Here is a 16173-nt window from a genome sequence, read left to right as displayed (position 1 = left end):
GCGGAGGGGAGGGTCAAGGGGGAAGAGGATCAAGGGAGAGGGGAAGACGAGAGAGAATCTTAAGCAGGTTCCACACCCAGCATGGAGCCCGACACGGGGCTCAGTCTCATGACCCTGAGATCATGACCTGAGCTGAAACCAAGAGTCAGACACTTAACCGACTGAGCCACCAAGGCACCCCTAAAAGCCAAATTCTTGATTCTTCTTTCTCAACCACTATCAACCCTCCCACCCCTGCAAAAGTTTTCTCTCTCTCTTGGTCTGCAATTCACCCAATTGCTCAAACCCAAACTCTAGGAGTCATTCCTTAATTTCACACACATGGCCTGCTGTCTATCACCAAGGGGTATCTAAAGTCTGTACAGTGTTTTCCATCTCCATCGTTACCATCTTAGTCCAGGATATCCTATTTCTTGCCTGGATTACTCCAACAGCTTCCTAATCAGACTTCTTGCTTCCACTTTATACTTGTAAAAACTATTTTCCGTAAAGACAGCCATCTCTGTAAGACACAGATGACATCACATCTCACCCTAGAACGAAGTCCTCCTTAAAAGCCCTGTATTTAGAGTAGAATCCAAACTCCTTGCCATGGCCTATAAAGTCTGATATCATCTGGTCCCTCTCACCTTTCTAGCTTCATCTGTACACTTTTCCAACTTGTTTACCTGGCTCCAAACATGCTCATCTTGCCTCTGATTTCTAGACAAACGGTGGTGTTTCCTCTGCATCTGATTCTGTATGCTTAGTTTACTTCTGTCATACAGGTCTTAGTCAATGAGTTCTCTAACTTTATGCACCAAACTAGCTGCTCCTTCGGCACTCAGATTCCCATATTTACCTATCAACCTGCCCTCACTCTGAACTGTAACATACTCTTAAGTATATCATACTTTCTATTCCCACTACTACAAAAGGTCTTCAAGACACCCTCATTCCTGATATGGACTCTTGCAACAGCCTTTTCCCTTATTTCCTATTTGCATCTTACCTATCCTTCTACTTTGTCTATATTGCAACAAAAAACAAGCATAAAACTCAAAATCAAATCATATTACTTAAATTTTTAAACCCTTCAATGGCTTCTCATTGCAAACAGAATATCCACCGTGGCCTACATAGTAATATGGAAGTCTTCCTGGTGCACGTGCACGTTGCACTCACTTGTACTGTAAGGGCCTCGCTCTTGTTCTCTACGCCTGGGCATTCTCTTTCCACAGATGAGTACCTAAGTGGCTCCTTCATACCATTCAGGTCTCAGCAGGAATGTCACCACGTTAGGAGAGGGACTCTCCTGACTACTTTGTCTAAGAAAGTGTGCTCCCACACACTTTGTATCCCTTTCCTGTGTTTTTTCTGCTACATCAAAATTTGAAATTACTTGTTAATGGTTTATTGTCTGTCTGTCCCTGTTGGAAATTAAGATCCAACAGGATAGATATGCTGTTTCTCCACTTCCTAGAACGGAACCTGGCACATAGTATGCACATTTGTAGATTAATCAACAAACAGAAAACATTTCTATCTTGTAAGTTTAAGTAATTCTTAGCATAACGATTATCATTTGTATTGAAATACTAAAATTGTAGTTAGAAAAGGAAGCAAAACTGATCATTTTTATTCTGGTTAGGTTTTGAGGTTAGTTTTTTTCCCATTTTGCAGGTAAGGAAACCAAGACTAAGAGGTCATGGGTGCCTTTCCCCAAATCACATTAATAGTAAGTGCCAAAGGAGGATTCAAATAGGTTTATCTGACACCAAAGCCTAGACATTGTCCACTGTGCGCATGTAGATGTCTTGGGCATGAACATCACACAGCTGTTTTTCAGTATAGGATCAATTCAGTTCACAGATTATGTATACACACACAATGTCGCCAACATTTTATTTAAAATCATATTGCTTCATTGCAGTCAATACTCATCATGAAAGACAGTTCCAGACAGGAACTTAGGAGACCTGAATTCTAATTTCAGCCCTACTATTAATTAGCCGCGGGATCCTGGGGATTCTTTCAGCAGCCTAAAAAGAACAAATGATCCATCCTCTAAGTGTAAGGTACTTCCTATCTCTAAAATCTTACAGCTCTTAGTAGAGAAGAGTGGTCTGGAAAAGACCATAGAAATCTGTTATAACATCTTGATATCTAATTTATCTCTTGAATGTGAACTGCTTATATATTGATTTGCTCTTCTTGGAAATATACACAGTGGAAAGTTTTCTTGCTTTGATCACTCTTGAAATTTAGGGAGGTAATTAAAAGAATATGGATACAGAATTTAGGGTTGTCTTGAATAATCTATATTGTTTTATTATCTACTGTTGATTTTCCTAATATTATCAATAGAAGTTCTCATTGTATTCTCTTATTGTTTGTAATGGTGTTTCAGTTGATTCTCTGGGTATATCTGGGTAAACACAAATAGGAATGGTTTTAAGTCCTCTTTTACAATTTTACACTGTGTCTTTCTCTTGTCTAATTGTGTTGGCTAATATATCCAAAAAAAGATTAAATAATAGTGGTATATGTGTTACCACTTTGACTTTAGTTGGTATGTTTTAAGTGTAGGAAGCTAGTTTTTGAGCTAAATATTTGACTATTAAGAAACTTTAATATAAATATGTAAAATGTACTGTTGAAAGTAAACTGCAAGTTGTAGAAGATCCATAATATGCCATTCATATAAAATGTTAAAATATAAAAACATACCAGAGAATGATTAATATGGTCACATCTGGTAAAAAGAAAGGAAGGGGAAAGGGATGGGGAAGGAATACTCAAAGGGCTTCAGTAAGTGTTACAAGTTACAATTACTGTTATGTTTGCAACATTTTATAACATAATTTGATTTGCTAAAGAAACAGAGAGGTGTCTTTGACCAGGTGTCTGGTATAAAGAACATAAGCATGAGTTGAACACACTTTACATTTCAAGTGTATAAATTTCCTGACAGCAGGGATCAGCTCTGTTTGCTGTCCTCTCTACCCTCAACATACTGCATGTAGTAGGTATTCACTAAATAATTACTGAATAAACAAAAGAAGAGTAATTAGAAATGATTCCCTGTTTTTGCCACCAAAAATGGTTAAGCTGGTAAAAACTATGGGAGAAGTAGTTGTGTTGGAGTGATGAAGGATCAGGAAACAAGAATTATATTTAGGCAATATTAAGCTTAAGACAATCTTTAGGTATTCAATGGGAATGTCAGACAAATGTTTGGATATATGAATTTAGATCCTGGAAGAAGAATTAAGGGCTGGTGTTAGAAGTTTTGAAGTCCTCAACATAGAGTTATAAGACTATTTGCAATCATCTAGGGAATAATATGTAAATTGAGAGGAAAAAGGCCTTAAGGACTAAGCCATGGTAATACAACTTGGGTGGAGGTGGAGAATTTAGCTAAGAAGACTGAGAAGGAGTTGCCAGTTTTGTAAGAAGAAAATTGGGGGATGATGGGGTCACAGAAGCCAAGTAAAGAAAATTTTTCAAGAAAGAGGGAATGGCCAGTAGATTGTCAAATCATATTGAGAGGTCAGATAAGATTCAAACAAAGGCATGACTACTGAATTTGACAAGAAAGAGACTGTAAGTGACCTTAACAAGAATCATTTCAGTGGAGTGGTAGGTATCAAAACCTAGTTGAAATAGTTTAAAGAGGGAATGAAACATGTCATTTTATACTTCATCCTTCCTCTTTAATTTCAAACATGGATGTAATGACTGGAGTTATAACAGCAATCTGTGAACCATGGTAGAAAGACCAAAAGAATCATGATAAAAATTACTTCTGATCGCCTGGGCTCCTGACAATACTATTTCTGGGCTTCTTGTTAAGCATTATATATCTTCTATATTAGTCAAACCTTTCCTGCAGCATAAAAATATCCTTCTAAAAACAATATGTGGTAAATTCTCCATCCTAGTATCTAAGACTTTCAATTTGAGTAAGAAACAAAATACAGCTGCAGCACTGATTTGCACAAAGTCCACTGCATTTACTGTAAATAAGAACATCTTTCAGCATCTCCTTTTAAGTTTGTATGTTCTAGTTATCCTCAAAATGACCACAGGAAGCTGAATGTATGTATGAAAGGGAAAAACTTTCAGAGATCTATAACTGCTTTTTTTTTTTAATATGCCTATATGTTACTTTATACACCCAACCATAAACAGTTAAATCAGAGTGATCTTCCCAACTTCAATTTAGTGTCTGAGAATTATCACTACATGACTATAGTAAGGAGGTATATAATATTTTGTACTGTTTCATTTTTATAAACATTTCTAATTTTGGAGGAAAAGGAAAATGAAGGTACTGAGTACAACTACTTAGAAGTTGTGTTGTAGTAGTGTGGAAATGGGCATAGTTGGAGAAAGGATAAGGTGAAAGATAGAGGCTCTGAAAGATTGGGAAGAGATATTAAAACATGTTTGCCAAAGAAAATTTAAATAAATGAAATTCTTCTTGAAAGAACTAAAATATTTTCTATCTGATATTCCTCTGGTATTAGTTTCTAAAATGAAGTCTTGAATCATAACAAAATTATTTGCTTTCAAAATTAATTTTATAATATTTAAATATTATAGGAATTTTCATGTTTTGACTGTAAAGCACTAGAAACTATGTCATGAAACATACTGTTATAAGTCTAGATTTTCCAATGAAACATTTTAAGATAATAGAATTTAATATTCATGATGAAGAATTTAGGTTCAACATATTCAAGAGCTTACTTGCCACCATTAAAATTTTTTAATATGAAATATGCTTTCATATTTTCCTAAGTTTGCTTTGTAATATAAGTTTAAAATATAGTAATATATAATATAAATAGAATGAAAATAGAAATAAAATAAAAAATCAAAAGGCTTATAGCATTCTATGACATTAATTTACTGTTTTTAATGAAACAGAATTATGGCACTGTTAATATATCTAATACATGTTACTTTTCAAATTTATTAGCATATTTCATAATGGTAAAAAAGCACATAATTATTTTATTAGAAAAACTGGTCTTTAAATAGTTTAAGTATATTACTGTAAAATATTGCAAAACTGCAATAAAACTGTGTTAATTGCTTTAGGACAATAGCAGTGTTAAAGCTGGATAAAATAAAATACTTCCATAAATTATAACAAGTGAATCAGCAACTTTTTATTATCATAAAAATAATTTGGAAATGCTAAATTCTTTCCAGCCCATAATGAAGAAACTGGAGAGACATTTTGGAGATTTGCTCATTTTCAGTCTATTTAAGTTTATAGCAGCGATAATGATATCATAGTGGTTTTTAAAATAATGTGAATTTTTCAGATATGAAGGCTTATGCACACAAGAATGCTATTTTCTTCTAGATCCTCAGTGAAATGGCTAATGAAATTTTTAAAATATGAGAACATATGCCCCTAACAGTACTGGCATCACAGAACACTCCTACTACATTCTAGAAATAGCAAGAATATTTGCCGGGACCCAACCAACCAGGTTAATTCCCTTGCTAGGGAAGCCCCCAGTACTTTGGGGGCTTTTCCCATCCCTTCCATCCCATTTGTCTATATTCTCTGATAGACTCTAAGCAAGCATCACAAGGACAGGGTTATATCCGGCCATGGATGCCACGGCACTCAGCAACGATTACTGGGCCTTACCCTTATAAAATGCTCAGTAAATATTTGTTAAACGAAGGCAAGATGAAAAGCTAAAAAGGGATATACCAATATGCTAACAGTGGTAACCTCTGAAAGGTAGGTTATGAGTTTTGTTTTCTTTATCCATTTTTCTGCATTTTCTGAATGATCTTAGTGAACATACTTATATAATAGAGCAAGATAATAATACATTTTAAAAATGCAGCTATTAAAGTAATCTGCCACGAAATTTATTACTAAACACACCATAGGTAAGCAGCAATATGAATGTATATTTATAGAGGATAATATGCGAAGTATTACATTATTAACATAAGAACTATTTCACTTTTTTTTTGCATTTTAGTGTTTTTTTTGGTTATTTGGTATAGTGAACATGTGACTACACCAAATCTTACTATTTTTCCCCCCATCAAACATAAGAGGACCTTCTTTAAGCTAGGTTTGTGATAGTGATAGGTTAAATTTGCTGTATTATTTTTAATAAAATACTGTACCCTTACTTTATTATATGGAAGATACATTTTCAAGAAGGAAAATGCTGATGTTATCTTGGTTATAAGCTTGCTGCTAAAATGATTTAGATAGTTTTCTCTTCCATACAGTATCAGTGTAAGGTCTTTCTTTTCAAGCAATGAATTATAGTGGATACTTCAAACCTATTTTATGTGTATCTCTTAGTTCAGAAAAATGAGAAAACATAAATATTTATTTTATATAAACAGAACACAAGATGGAGATAAAAAATGATCCATTATAGAGCAGTGAATAATTGCAATGTGTATCACTATAAGAATGGAAAAGGGCATCAAGTATTTCTACCAGCTTTAAATTTGAAGATACCTAAGGTTACTAAGAAAATGTAAATTTTGCAATTTCATGTGTTTGGGCTACGCATTTATGGCTCATGAATTCACATTGATAATAAATTTAACACTGTTGTCTATAGCACACTCTGTCAAAATACAATAAAACTATTGGCTTTGATTGAAAAGCATCTGTAAACAAAGTCTAAAAAATCCTAACGTGTAAAAATAAAAATGACCAGTGAAGTTTTTTAGGTAAGTTCTTACTTTTACTTTGCCATTTCTGATATCTAGATATTTAAAAGGTAGCCACAGAAATTTTTGTAGGCAAAAATTCTCATAGTCTGATAATTTGAGGAAAACATGCTAGTATTTTTTTTTTTTTTCTTTCATGAAGCAGTATTTTTAAATTTTGGGAGACTACATGGTAAGGAGAAGGAAGTATCAATTAGGAACAGCAGTATCACTAAAAAAGTGATAAGTATAAGAACTTATAACAAGGTGATAATTATAAAAACTTATAGAAATAATTTCAAATGGGGTTAAAAAATGAAACACAAAAATACCTATTATCAGAGACTCACTACACTGATGCAAAATGAAGCTGATAATTTCAAAGAATAAAATTTGTACACAGATTAAACTTCTCTGTAGGAACCATATATCAAATCATGCTCTTGATGAAACTCAGACTACTATATACCACAGTGCAAGAAAAAATTTTAAATAACTTATTTTACATCAAAATGATAAGAAAATATTTTTTTTGTCTATATATGCCAAAACCGAATTAGATAATCACAGAAGTTATACAATATTTGGGGAATGTATAGGCACTGTAAGAGATTTAACCACAAACGTCCATAAAGGGACACTGATCATCAGTACTATACAGGGCAAAGACTGATGGACTTAGAAAGTCAAAGTCCTTAGCTGGGCCCTGCTAATCATATGGGTCTTTGACAATTCATTCTTAAATACAGAGATAACCTTGAAGGAGATGAGGTCTAAGAGCATTTGACCAGTTGACTGCAAAGCCAATTCTAGATTTAAATTCAAAGATTCCAACTATTTTAAATGAATGAGAAGTTTATTATTATGAATAGAACTCAAGGTGATGCTGGTATTTTCTTCAAATAACCTTGGGGAACCAATTCTCTTCCTGGGTAAATGCTTTTTAATTCTAACCAACTGAATTTTTAAGGCAGACATTACTTACGGAGGACTTTACTTATCCTGAGCACATTTGCAGTATCTATTGACCTGTTATTAGCAATAATTTAATAGCATGTGTGAAAAATAACAATAGCTTGAATTAAAACTTGAGATGCCTAGAAAATACAATATTCATATAACCCTTTGTTGAAAAAATTGTGAAATAGTACTGTGTTATAATTCCGTATTAACCCAGAAAAAAGGAATCTATACCCAGATTTGTACGTGATACTATTTTTCTCAAGGAATCTTTCTGACAGTAACAATTATGTAAAGAACTACTGTAAGTTTTTAGGCATTCCTACCTTTGAGTTATGAAAAGTCAAACACAGATGCAACAAAATAGCTTGGCTTTGCTCACAAATAGGATAAACAAAAGATTATTGTAATAGTACAATACATCATATCCTATAGAAAATTTTACCCAACTCTCATCAATTCTAGAAACATTTACTATTATCTTTTGCAACCTACTATAACTTTTGGTATGTAATAATAATCAAAATGATACATATTACCATTTATGGAGGATTTAATGGGCCAGGAATTGTGCTAGGCATTCTACATATGCTATTCTTTGATCCTCAGAAATGCCTATTAAGTAAGTTTACTGATGATGACATTGAAACTCAGAAGGGTTAAGGAATTTGCCCAGAGTGTCAAAACTACTAAGTGGAGGAGTAGATATTCAAATCCAGGTCTGACTGACCATAAACCTGACACTCCTCAGGCATGTTTCACTTAATTTCAATTTTGTAGAAATAGACATTTATTACCTCACAGATAATAAATATAACAGAAAACATATCGGCTTCCTGACAGTTTCATGACAAGACTGACCATACATCAAAGATGTTTCCCAGGAATTAAATATTTCTCAATGTTGGTAAATAGTTGAAAACAATTTCAGATAATGCCAAACTTTGCAACCTACTGCCATTCTACTGGCATGAAGCCTATCATTTAATCATAAGGTATAGAAATTTCAATCCTATGATATAAAGCTCTTTAAATCCTAACATTTGAACCTTTTTGTTTGAACTTCTAGTTTCTTTAAATATTTCTACATAAGATATTCTTGTAGTTTGTGTATCATATGGTGAGAAAAAAATTATAAATCTATAGATAATCACTGCTGAGCAATGAGAGATCAAAACATGAAAGCTTAAAAAAACTGTCTACAAAATTTGGAATGTAAGCAAAATATTACTTCGTCCTAAGTTTTATTTGCTTCTGTATCTGTATTCATATGCCTAGACACATAGCAAAAATATACTGACCTATATATCAGTCTGGACGTACTAGAACAGCAGTTCTAGTCTAAACAAAATGTGGGTTTAGTGACTTCTGAAAAATTTGGTTTTAATAGTAAAATTTAAGAGAAAAAATAAGGGTATATCATACATACTAAGGAAAGGAAGGTAAGTTTTTTTGTTTTAGTGTTGAGTGTGTATGTGTATACACAGGGTGTGTGTACAAAGGGTCTTGGAAATGGCTCTGTAGGGGATCAGTGTGTAGGGATACATGTAGAATATGTAGGAACATCTCTAGGGATGTAAATAGGGGTATAAAAAGATTGGTGTACAGAGGTATGTGTAGAATCAGTATAAAAATGTGTTTAGGGACATATATAGCGATCTGTACAGAATGGTATGTAGAAATGGGTAGAGAATTGTGGGTCTTCAAATAACTGGCCTCAGGGGCCAGGTCACCCCCATACCAGACAGGAATCCAGAAGTCAATGCCATTATTATATGAACTTGCTGATCATAATGATGCATTATTATTAGTACATTAGTTTTAATAGTACATTACTTCGTATCCTATGAAAAATTTTACTCAACTCTCATTTCCAGAAACATTGACTATACCTTTGTATACCTTCTGTAACTTTTGGTATCTTTTAAGGTACCTTAATTACGTTTTGTAATTTTTCATTTTTTGTAATTTCATTTCTTTCAGAAACAAAGCTAAATGCTTGGTATGTTCCATACGTTTGCCTTTCAACATTTTTAAATTACTTACACTTCAGGGTTAATGTAAAATATATACATTCTTCATTTAAATATAATACAACTTTGTAAAATTCTTTAAGTTTGATTTCAAGCTAAAGGCTGATGATTTCTATTTGTCTTTATCGATTTATTTGAAAGAGAGAAACAGAGAGAGAGAGAGCACATGCACACTCGAGCTGGAGGAAGAAGGAAAGAGAATCTGAAGCAGACTCTGCACTGAGCCCACCACTGGGCTCGATGTCAGCTCAAGGTGATGACCTGAGCTGAAACCAAGAGCCGGCTGCTCAACCTACTGAGCCACCCAGGCACCCTTCTATTTGTCTTTAATTTCCTGTCAATATGAAGTTCATGAGACTGTGACAATTAGTTAACTTGATTATGCTCTCTTACCTGGGTCAATAGGTAAAACTACTTAAATGGAGAACAGAACTTCTAAAATGAATATTCCTATATGCAAATGGTACTAAGTCATGTATTAAATATCCTCCAAATGGTAGAAGAAATGAGTATCCATTGAAATAAACACAATGATTCTAAAAGGTTAAATACAGATAAATGCCTTATATTTGATAACAGAAACAACAGATTTAAACGTTTTCTCTTAATAGGTCACTTATTTTAAAATTTAATAAATCAGTTCTGTGCTAGGGACAAATTTTGTTTTAAATTATTTTGAAACCAGCTCCTTTCTATTGTTAAATGCAGTGCAACTGGAAGAACATATATTAAAAGCTGTTCACTGGTAAAACAAATTTTATCTTATATAAATGTATATATGAAAACAATTTTTTTTGCAGACAATCCTACTCCCTGAAACTTCTGTAATAAGAATATCTCCAAGGCCTTTGTTTTTATTAGATTTTTAAAACTCATACTGGGGAAAAAATAAAATATTTGCTCTAAAAACACCATCTTCCCAAAGCTATAAAAACAAGAAAAATAGAACAACCATATGTTTGCGTTTGGTTACATTACTTGGGTTCCAAAATCACTTGTTACAATGGCTTCAAATTCACTTAAAAGGGAGTGCAATTTTTAAAAGTAAAGTTTTTATATTATATGGTTCAAGTCCAGAAGTTTAAATTTTAGTGACTGTGAACCAAATGAGAATGGAGCTGAATAAAATAAAAAAAAAAGTCTTCAGGCCATAAACATAAGAAAACAATAAAAAAATATACTATTCTCAGTCTTAGAGTGCTTGTCTCTCAATCTTTTTTCTCAAGATAGTTAATGGAAATACAGATGTGAGATGAATTTTAGAAATTAAACTACTGTACAGTATTGAGTGTAATATATATAGTTTATATGGTAAAACATTTGTTATTGTCATACTTCATTCTGCCAAATATTTGCTTGCTTGGCTCCACAAAACAATGGTTTCTATACTTTCTACAATATCAAATACCCAGTACTGTTAGTTTTTTTTTTTTTAAAGACTTATTTACTTAAGTAATCTCTACATTCAACATGGGGCTTGAACTCAATCCCAAGATCAAGAGTTGTATGCTCTATTGACTGAGCCAGCCAGGCATTCCTACTTAAACTTCTAAAGCACTGATAAGTCCTTAGTTCCTCAGTTTACATGCCTATCCTAGAGGAAGAATTCTGTCTTGCTCCCATTTTTAAGTAATCAAGACAAAATGTCTTACTAGTTTTTTAATCATAGCACAGTAATGGCCAGCACAAAGGCATTAATGTTTGTAAATGATAGAGTCATAAATCATACCCTAGAATTATATAAAAGAATAATACGCATACAAACTAGAAGGATTATAGTAAATACAAAGGCCAGATCATTTGAAAGACTTCAAACAATATAAAAAGGAATCCTACTGAAATTTATAGATTTATTAAGACTGATGTTTCAATCTCTAAGTAGATATTTACGATTCTGTCTCCAACAATCACAAAATGATCTAGTACTTTATGGATATTTGTGGATTACTAGAATTTATGGATTATCATCTCAAATGAAATTTCAAATAAAACTGATAACTGATGTCACAAGTGAATCTACTTTTTCTTAATTTATTATACCCATTGTGTGCAGGGCACAAAACTGGCTTTGCATAAAAATAATCTGAATAATTACTATATAATATTAAGGGAAGGAGCAGGGTAACAGTTCTTTATGCTAGTGTTTCTCAACGGTTTTATTAGTATCCCGCAGAGAGTCTTCTTAGAATTTTTTTCCCTAACTGCCTCCCCATGAAATTTTAATGCCACAGATATACTGTATATCTGTTTATGTGCTGTATGTATAGCTAGCTGTACTTTATATAATAAAAGGAGTTAAGCTTTAGGCTTAAAAAGAGCTTAACTTTTTATCTGCTACGAGGTTATGAATGATTAAATATAAATTTTTATCATTTTGTAATTTAACAGAAGTTAAAAATTAAGTTATTAACATGTAACTTAACTGTGTAACTATAACTGCTGAGTAATTTATTTATATAAATTATATGCCAAAAAAATCTTATTAAAAAATGGGTAGAGGACCTGAATAGACATTTTGCCAAAGACTTACAGATAGCCAACAGATTCATGAAAAGATGCTCAACATCACTGATCCCATCGAAATCAAAACCATAATGAGATATCACTTTACACCTGTCAGAATGGCTAAAATAAAAAAGACAAGCACTGACAAATATATGGAGAAAAAGGAACTCTCATGCATTATTGGTGGGAATGTAACCTGTACAGCCACTACAAAAAACAGTATGGAGATTCCTCAAAAAACTAAAAATAGACTTTTTTTAATTTACCCAAAGGAAAAAAAAAACAAAAACACTGATTCAAAAAGACATATGTACCCCTGTGTTTACTGCATCGTTTACAATAGTGAAAATATGGAAGCAACCTAGGTGTCCATCAACAGATGAATGGATAAGGAAGATATGATATACACACACAAGGGAATATTAAAAAAAAAGTATGAAAAGTATGAGATCTTGTCATTTGTGACAACATGGACAGACCTACAGAATACTATGCTTAGTGAAACAAGTCAGACCTAGAAAGACAAATACCATAAATTTCACTTATATGTGGAATTTAAAAAAAATACAAATGCATAAACAAACAATAAGCAGAACCAGACCTATAAATACAGAGAATAAACTGATGGTTGCCAGATGGGAGGGGAGTGGGATAATGGGCAAAATGGATGAAGGGGATTGGGAGATAACAGGCTCTCAGTTATGGAATGAATAAGTCACGGGGACAAAAGGCACAACATAAGGAATAGTCAATGGTACTGCAATAGCATTGTATGGTGCCAGATGCAGCTACACTTGTGATGAGCAAAACATATGCATACTCTTGTCAAATCATGATGTTGTACACCTGAAACTAATGTAACATTGTGTCAACTATACTTTATAAAACATTACAAGATTTAAAAATTAAAATGTTGTTACATATAAACATGTAAGAAAATTCTTTTACATGTAACAATGTAAAATCAAGTCTTAAGTCATTCAAACTATTATATTTCCAGCAAAAGTAACCAAAAAAATTAAGTAGGTCTTAAAATTTTAGTGAACTTTAGGTTTCACTTGATAAGAGAAAATAACTAGCTGCTAAATAATCATTCATATATTGTTAGTATGTTCTCATTTCAGCAACTGATATAATTAATGATGGATTAAATAATTTTTGTAATATTAGATAATCTATTCATTCTCAAAGCCTGTTATACACAAAAGCACTGAAGATCAAGCATAAACAACATCCACAAGACAGCCAATAGCAGCCAACAGGCACATGTAGCCACTTTGTGTGAAATAACTTCAAGATCAAGCAACTGATGGAATGTCATGTGATCATAACCATCTGTTTCATTGTTTTGTATTAGTGATCATTATACATTTTGTATATTTTTTCATGAATCTTAACGACAGTACTACTTGTGTGATACCCAAGAAAACCTGAAAGAAATTAAATATTAAGAGTAAGATTTTATCAGAAAAGGTTGAACAGTGGAGGGTCACAAACCCTCTTTCTTACTCCTGTGAGAACCAATTTTTGCCCCCTTGGAGCAACATTGCCCCTACTGAGAATGCATGGCATATGTCATATTAAGATTTTTAAAAATACACATAGAAAAAATAACAAAATGCAAGCAATGGTTATTCCCTGAATGATTTTTATTTTCATCTTTATATATTATTCTATAATAAGCACATACTGCTTTATAATTTTCAAAAGAGTAATTAAAATAATTATGGCCATGTTTATTATGGGCAGAATTAGATTAACCACAATCTTTGTCTTAATACAAGTTATCTAGACAAGCTTCACTGAAGAAACCACAGAATATGAGAGTACAGTCTCATATATCTAAACCTATGTTCATATACATTTACTGACATTTTAAGCTTAGATAGCCAAAACATTTGCAATGTACAAGTGTGATACACGGTTAAGGATGGTAAATGCTCTTCTCAAAGTTTCATCATTTTGGGGCGCCTGGGTGGCTCAGTCAGTTACGGGTCTGCCTTCAGCTCAGGTCATGATCCCAGGGTCCTGAGATGGAGTACCGAGTCAGGCTCCCTGCTCAGCAAGGAGTCTGTTTCTCCCTCTCCACCTGCCCCTCCCCCTGTTCATGCTCTCTCTTGCTCTCTCTAATAAATCTTAAAAAAATTTTTCATCATTTTCTAGGATCCTATAATAATAGCATATGACAAAAGACATGCTCATCCTCCATGTCCTTTTTTTTTAAAAGGGTAAAAGTTATTACCATGCAAAGGATTTAAATATAAAAAAGAAAAATGTAATCCATTTTTACTCATGAATGCTGACATGAAATTTCTGAAAATCTGGCCTCATTCATAGTACAAAATACTTTACTATGGTAGTTATATTATTTGTGGGTCAAAAAATGTTCAAATAAAGAGAGAAAAACAGCCCACAAAGGCCAAAAGCCTATGGATTCTTTTTGAGCCCAAATAAAACTGAAGAGTTCTAATTCCTTTCAGCTTCCAACTTAAAAAAGATTAAATGCTGACAGAACTAGTTAGCAGCAGCACTGTCACCACGGCCTACAGTACATTTGTACTTGTGGCAGTCACAGCCGCTGCCAACTGTACCCAGCCTCTCACTAACCTTAATATAGATGTGATGAAAAATGAAGGACCTTAAAATACAAGAAATACAAATAGAACTGAGTTTACGAACACAGGACAAGAAGTTAGGTCTGAAATGAGATGATGAAAAATTTAAACCGTTGTCAACAATGCTACTTATGTGAGGCAAAGCTTACCAATTATTATTTCTGCCATTCTGCTCCCACCTATGTTTTTTAATACCAGTTGACTTTAACAAAACAAGTGTGAATGTATCATAAGTTAATTCTTTATTAGTTTTCAAATATCATCCTTTACCCTGGTTGGCTAGCTAAAAATTATGCAAGCTATAAATTAGCTTTAAACAAGCTCTGAATCAGGTTAGAACTCGTTTTCGAATTAAAGAGCCTTCAGTATATTACAAGTTGCTGTCATTTTATTACCTCAATCAATTCTGTGTGGCCTGAGGTGGAAGAAAATGAATGCTGTCTTCATTTGCAATGGGTTTATCTCTTACAGCAGGCTCTGGAAACAACCACAGCAATGAATTGAAAGCTAAAGTTACATTTAACATTACCAATGCAGGAAATTGTGCTCCTTAACAAAGTTGGACTTGAAATGGAAAAAAAGACATTTCTTTACCATGAAAAATATACAAAATATTAACACTTGCTTAAACTTAAATTTTTATGGAGTATTTTAAAAATTATAGTTATAGCCAACATTCTATTAAAATAATTTTAGATGGTCCTCAAATGAAAACAAGGGATGTGCTACTCTCAGTGTTTTGGAAATAGAAATATATATATTTCATATATATATATGAAAAAATATATATTTCATCTTTAAGATGAAGAACACAGAACACTGAGAACATCTAAGAAAATATATATATTTCATATATACATATGAAAATATATATATTTCATCTTTATCGTAGTGAAAACCATTTCTTTTCTTTTTCTTGTGCACATGCAACTAAATGCAAGAGTGAATCAGGTACTGGTCAGGCTCACTGACATTGTTATCAGACTCTAAAACACAGATAAAATAGCCCCCAAAAGCCCTGATGAGTAGGTATTATTATTGTCTCCATTTTAAAATGAGGAAATGAGGCAGAGATATTAAGTCACATATCCAAATTTATACACTTACCTAGACAATATGATTTTGAGTCTGTTCTTGAAGCAGACTATTTGACTAAGATTACAGGAACACTGAGAACATCTAAGAGACTAATTTCTCAGGAAACACTGTGCCAGAAGAAGTAATGAGGGACACTGATGACAGAATAAAATCAAGTTTACAGGCCTTAGAAGGTTATGTGAAGAAAGTGAAGAAAGAGGTGGGTTCTAGGGCCAATACACAAAGAAATCAAGATAATTATGTGCAAGTGTTCATATAATGCAAGAATT

At 32.9% G+C, this 16173-nt stretch overlaps 1 protein-coding gene across 3 annotated transcripts in view; it reads right to left on the bottom strand.

Annotated features, from left to right (window-relative positions):
* PHF14 (PHD finger protein 14) overlaps window positions 1-16173 on the bottom strand; it is a 199429-nt gene that overhangs the window by 18562 nt on the left and 164694 nt on the right. The window contains exon 19 of one of the 3 annotated variants that reach the window (XR_015766710.1): window positions 15202-15283. The exons of the other annotated variants lie outside the window; for them this stretch is intronic. The gene's annotated coding sequence lies outside the window, so the exon portion shown is untranslated. The remainder of the gene's footprint in view (window positions 1-15201; window positions 15284-16173) is intronic. 3 annotated transcript variants of the gene reach the window in all.

The sequence above is a fragment of the Eumetopias jubatus genome, unplaced genomic scaffold (assembly GCF_037043125.1).
Source record: "Eumetopias jubatus isolate StellerSeaLion01/CBP00866 unplaced genomic scaffold, mEumJub1_p1.0 scaffold_14, whole genome shotgun sequence".
Classification (NCBI taxonomy): Eukaryota; Metazoa; Chordata; class Mammalia; order Carnivora; family Otariidae; genus Eumetopias; species Eumetopias jubatus.
The sequence above is the reverse complement of the archived record's forward strand: the minus strand, read 5'-3'. Positions and strand labels throughout refer to the sequence as shown.